General features: G+C 33.6%; 1 pseudogene; it reads left to right on the top strand.

The window, feature by feature from the left end:
* Positions 1-734: 734 nt before the first annotated feature.
* Positions 735-4,359, top strand: LOC132062228 (L-ascorbate oxidase homolog; annotated as a pseudogene).
* Positions 4,360-5,681: the final 1,322 nt, after the last annotated feature.

Here is a 5,681-nt window from a genome sequence, read left to right as displayed (position 1 = left end):
AGTTTGAACCCAAAAGTTTATCAATATAATAGGTTCAATGCTGAGAACATTAAAGTTGATTGAACCACAAAGTTTAAAACCTGGATCCGCCTCTAGATTATTGCTATTATGTATAACTTAAATTCATGTAAAGATTTTTTTAATTTTTTGGTTCTTTTTTAGCTTTATAAAGTTACCTTTAGCGTAATTCACTACTTCCGTCCCGCACGAACAATTTTCTCATCAATCTTTAAGGAAAATCTATGATCGAGTATTCAAAAACCATAATTTGTAGTCTACTAAGGAACTCAAACTGGGAAATATTCTCCGTCACATTAGTAATTATGAACAAAACTTATTCACCAAACAAAGTAATTTAAGTAATCTTTATATAGTCGTTAATTAAAGTGAAAATGAATACACAAAATTTGATTACGGTTAGTAACAGTAACAATTTGTTAGATTTACTTTTGTTGAGCAATACATCCTTTGTTTCAAACTTAATTAATAAAAAGACCTACCAATTTTGGGATTTTAATTTTAGACAAGCTTATAAGCAAAATTTAGACCTAGTTGGGTCCCAGCAGCAGCAATTAGACTACGGGGAGTATACGGAATAAAAACAAGTGGAAAATGCATGGTTGGGTCAGTTTTACAACTAAAAAACAGCATGAAAAAACTTTCTTTTACGGCTCTTTTTTAGTGTCTTTATAGTATTACTCATTCATACTTAAGCCAGCCTGGCATACACCACACCAAGATTAATGGCACTTCTAAACCATAAGTCACGGATGCGTGTTTTTCATTCTGTTACTACTAGATAACTAAACCATACTTTACGATGCTTCTTTTCTTCTTCCTATTTCCCACTTCCATCTATATATATAACTCTTCATTTCTCATTTTCCAATATGCATTTTGTAGTACTTTGCAAAGTATTCATATTAATTCCCTATATATTAGTGTTGTTAATACATACACATCTGCGGTCATCAATCTCCATTCAGTACTACATACTACGTACAGTCTATCACTTCGCACGTATAATTAAGATATATATTAGTTGTTTTTAAAAACAATTGACGAGAATGATGTTGTTACTACCGGAAAATGGAAGAAAATGGTGTCGAATTGCGCTAGTGCTTGCGCTGTACATGACAGTTTATGAAGTAATTGCTGAGGATCCTTATAGATACTTCGACTGGAGAATCAGCTATGGCGATATATATCCTCTTGGCATCCGCCAACAGGTACTTTTTAGTTCAGCACTTTCTCTATTTCATTTTATATAACGATATTTGACTTGGTACAAATTTAAGAAAGAAGTGGCTTTTGGCACATACTGAACTAAAGTTCACTTAGAAGCTATAATTTTAAACATGTCGTTATATGACTATAATAACATGTCATTAGAGGAAATTATTACGTTTGGTTTTGTCTTTGTTGCTTGTTATTGACTACATGATGGATGGTGATCAACAGGGGATTCTGATAAATGGGCAATTCCAGGTCCTGATATTTACAGTGTTACCAATGACAACCTTATCATTAACGTCCATAATGACTTGCCTGAACCATTTCTTCTCACCTGGTATGTCCTTCACTTCTTTTTTATTTTATATGCACTAGCCTTGTTTGTTATGGCCTGTTAAAATATATTGATAGTGTAAATATTTGTTATATATAGATTAGGTCTATAAATTCAACACTCCCCTTTTGTTCTCTTTTGCATGCATTTACTAAACTGACATAACGTTTCTTTAGCACATTCTAATAAAGTGTATATCGCCTTGTAAAGTCTGTAGTTCCATTTTTTAGAACTCTTATCTTTATTGCATAGAATGGTTAAGTTTTTACCTTTTGCACAATAATTCCTAGTGATCACGACTTAATTCCACATGAGTAACTAATAAATGAAGCATACAAATCAATCATTCAATTTAAGTTAGTTGTTAGAAGTATATAGTCCAGGACGAAACGCCAGTAGCATAAATGAAGAAATAAAAGAGAACCACTTTCTGATCTGTCCATATATACGTACCATCACGAGTTTTCTACTATACATTTCTTCCTTTTTGATTGGCTTCATAAGAATAAGTTTTCAAGATGTATCATTTGGGTCTTTGATCTAATAGTAACAGCAAAACAAATGAAAAACATTCTTTATGAGTTACGTTGAAAAGATAGAACGGTAGTATATTAATTTCAGAAATAAAACAAAGACATACGATCAATTTTTTTTCCTTTTTAAGCAAGAGATATTATCAAGTATTAGCTTGACCAAATTTGTATTTGACTTTTTTAAGATAATGAAAGTCATCAAAAGCCGGCAATAAGCATTAACTAGCGGCATCTAGTTTCTACTCTAGAACTAAATTAAATTTTAGTCGACTTAATTAGTTTGTTAGGCACCAATGTACGTAATAACCAATTTGGCCAAAATTTCGTTTTGCTGTTTATTTTGTAAAGTGTTTTTTTTTTTTTTTTTTTGTCAGGAGTGTTTTTCGAAAAAATACTTTATTTTGGATAGTAGTAGTTTGTGTTTGGCTAATCTTTAAAAACCTCTTTTGTATTAGAGCAACAACTGATGGAGAAACTACTTTTTTCACTTTCTTGAAAACAATTTCTATTACTACTTGACCAAACCGTGTATTTCTTCCAAAAACAAACTCGTCAAACACATCACTTTCTAAAATAAATACTTTTAACTTTCCATAAGCTTGATCAAACAGACTATAACAAAATTCTAAAATATGTTGTAGGAAAATATGTCAAAATAGTCAAAATGAACCAAATTAAGATTCATGAACTAACTAATTGCATTTGGCAGTAAGAATAACACTGTAATATGTTAACATTGTGTAATTAATTTACAATGCAGGAATGGACTCCAACAAAGGAAAAATTCATTTGAAGACGGGTGTATGGAACAACATGTCCCATCCCCCCCCAGGAAAAAATTTCACATACACAATGCAGGTTAAAGATCAAATAGGAAGTTTCTTCTATTTTCCATCACTCCAATTCCATAAAGCTGCTGGTGGTTTGGAGGAATTAGGATTCTCGTAGGGCCAAGAATTCCAGCCTTTTCCCGAACCCGCGAGATTTCACCAAGTCTTATTAGAGATTGGTACAAAGCTGATCACAAGGTAATTAATCCAACACAATTTCATTTCACCTTCCGAGTGCATTTGGTATGACAAGTTATTATTCATGAAAAATATTTAATGTTCGCCTGGTGAGTGGAAATATTTTTCAAAAAAGAATTATATTAAAGATTAATAATAATATTTCCAAATCGAAGAGTGTCTTGATGAAATTTTTTAGTAATGAGATTGATAATAATATTTAGGTGTGTGTCAAGTGGAGTAATATGAGGTTAGAAATTAATAAAGTTGCAAGGAAAATGACTTCTAGAAGAAAAAAGGCAAGGAAGATATCCGCCCTGAGTTGGGAAGTCATTTCCCCTTCTTTCATAAAAAGTATTTTAGTATTTTCCTGAAAAACCATTTTTTGATATTCAAACACCAGAAAATGGCTTTATTGTTGAAAATATTTTATTGAAAAATGACTTCCATCCAACTAAAAGCACCCTTAATCTTAGCATATTTCCTTAATAAGGAAAGGACTATATTTAATTTGCCTTGACGATATTCGAATTGCTGATTTTGGATACATTTCCAGGTATTAAAAACGATTTTAGATCGTGGAAAGAGGCTCAAATTCCCGATGGCATTCAGATCAATGGCCTTGGTCGTGATGGTGCAAAATTCACTGTTGAACCAGGTATGCAAGAAACAAAATGGACCACTCTTCTTCAAGAACCATTTAACTTTCACATGTAGAGTAACGGGGCAGAAATTGACAAACTCAATAGGCTTTTGTTCAAAACCCCGTATATGTATAAAAACGGCCACATAGTATGTATAAATAATATATCCGAATCCAATAAGTTACTTTTTTTGTGAATTCAACCCATAAACTCAAAATCTTAAGTTTTATCTACGAGAGTAATGAGCTGAAATGGGTGATAATTTTCCAGGGAAAACATAACAGGTTAAGAATATCCAATGGGGACTTCAAAATTCACGAACTTCAGAATTCAGGGACACAAAATGAAGTTAGTTGAAGTTGGAGGGAACTCACACAATTCAAACTATATTGTCTTCTCTGGATGTACATGTTGGCCAGTCCTACTCAGTGTTGGTCACTGCAGATCAGCCTGCTCAAGACTACTATAGCTTGTTTCTAGTCGCTTCACCACTCAAATTCTCACCTACAGCCATTCTCACTACAGCAACTCGAAAACCGGCTTCGACCACTCCCAGGGCCGGGCGATCTACATTTCTTGTCCCTAAATCAGGCTGCTTCATCGCATGACACCTTTCTTGAAATTTTTGTCAGTTACCTCACCATCTCGTCAAAAGCTTTTAAACTGTTACGTGAGAGCACACGCTCACTTACTTAGGCCCCGCTTGGCCATGAGAATTATAACAATTTTCACTTATTTCAAAGTCAGTATTTGGTTATAAAATTTCCAAATCCAACCTGAAGTTGGATTCCAAATTTGGAAAAGTGCTTCAAAAACTTACCTTTTTTCAGCCCATCTTCATATATTCCAAATAAAATTGCCTCTTCTCTCCTTGCAAAAAAAGACAACCAAACACTACTCCATCACTAACTCCAACTTCATAAATTCCAAAAATAAAGTGAAAAATAGTTGGGATCTTTGGCCAAACGCCTACTTATTTACGTCATGTCTCAAATGCCCCTTATGTGTTGACCTGATTTTTTTCTTTTGTCACGCACTTCAGCACATTGCTAAATTCTTGAATTATAAGTACAATCTGAAACAGAATCTTCTATCCAGGACTAATCTACAGCCAGTGGGCCAAGACCAAACCCTCAAGGCTCCTACCATTATGGTCAGATCAATGTCACAAGAACAATAAGACTAGCCAATCATGCTGGCTTAGTTGATAGAAAACAGAGATATGCAGTCAATGGGGTATCCTTCATCCCTGCTGATACGCCGCTTAAGCTAGCAGACTACTACAATATCAACGGAGTATTCAAAGTCGAAGTATCCCTGATCGCCTGCAGGTCGAAAAATACACCTTGACACAGCAGTTTTGGGAGCAGACTACAGAGCATTTGGAAATTGTTTTTGAGAACAGAGAGAAGATTATGCAAGTTGGCATCTTGATGTTTAATTTTTCTTCTGTCAGTCGGGTAATTACACCTAAGCATCTCATTCTACACACAAAAATCGCATGCATTTAGTTACCGAAGGAAAATAATTTATTTATGATATATGAATCTCTCAATGATCTCGAATTATCCTCTACTTATTTATACTATATGAAAATAGGTAAAAGCACCCCTATTTATAATAGTAAACCTGTCAGCTTAGAACCAGAAAACCTATTCCTGTGGTATTATTCTCACCAAAAATCATATTGAGACATGAATTAAACAAATTTAAATCCTAAACAAATTTGGTTTCCTGCTCCAACTTTGAATTATTCTTCCAACAGTTACTAAACAGTCAAGTACTGTAATTTATACAGAATGGATGAAGGTAGATGGAGTCCTGCAAGTAAAAAGCAGAAGCTATTGATGCAGTTTCACGCTGCAACTACCAGGTTAGAATCAAATAATGAACTCATAAATATTTAATATTACAGTTTCCATTTGCTAAC

This window comes from Lycium ferocissimum, chromosome 7, assembly GCF_029784015.1.
Source record: "Lycium ferocissimum isolate CSIRO_LF1 chromosome 7, AGI_CSIRO_Lferr_CH_V1, whole genome shotgun sequence".
Classification (NCBI taxonomy): Eukaryota; Viridiplantae; Streptophyta; class Magnoliopsida; order Solanales; family Solanaceae; genus Lycium; species Lycium ferocissimum.
The sequence above is the reverse complement of the archived record's forward strand: the minus strand, read 5'-3'. Positions and strand labels throughout refer to the sequence as shown.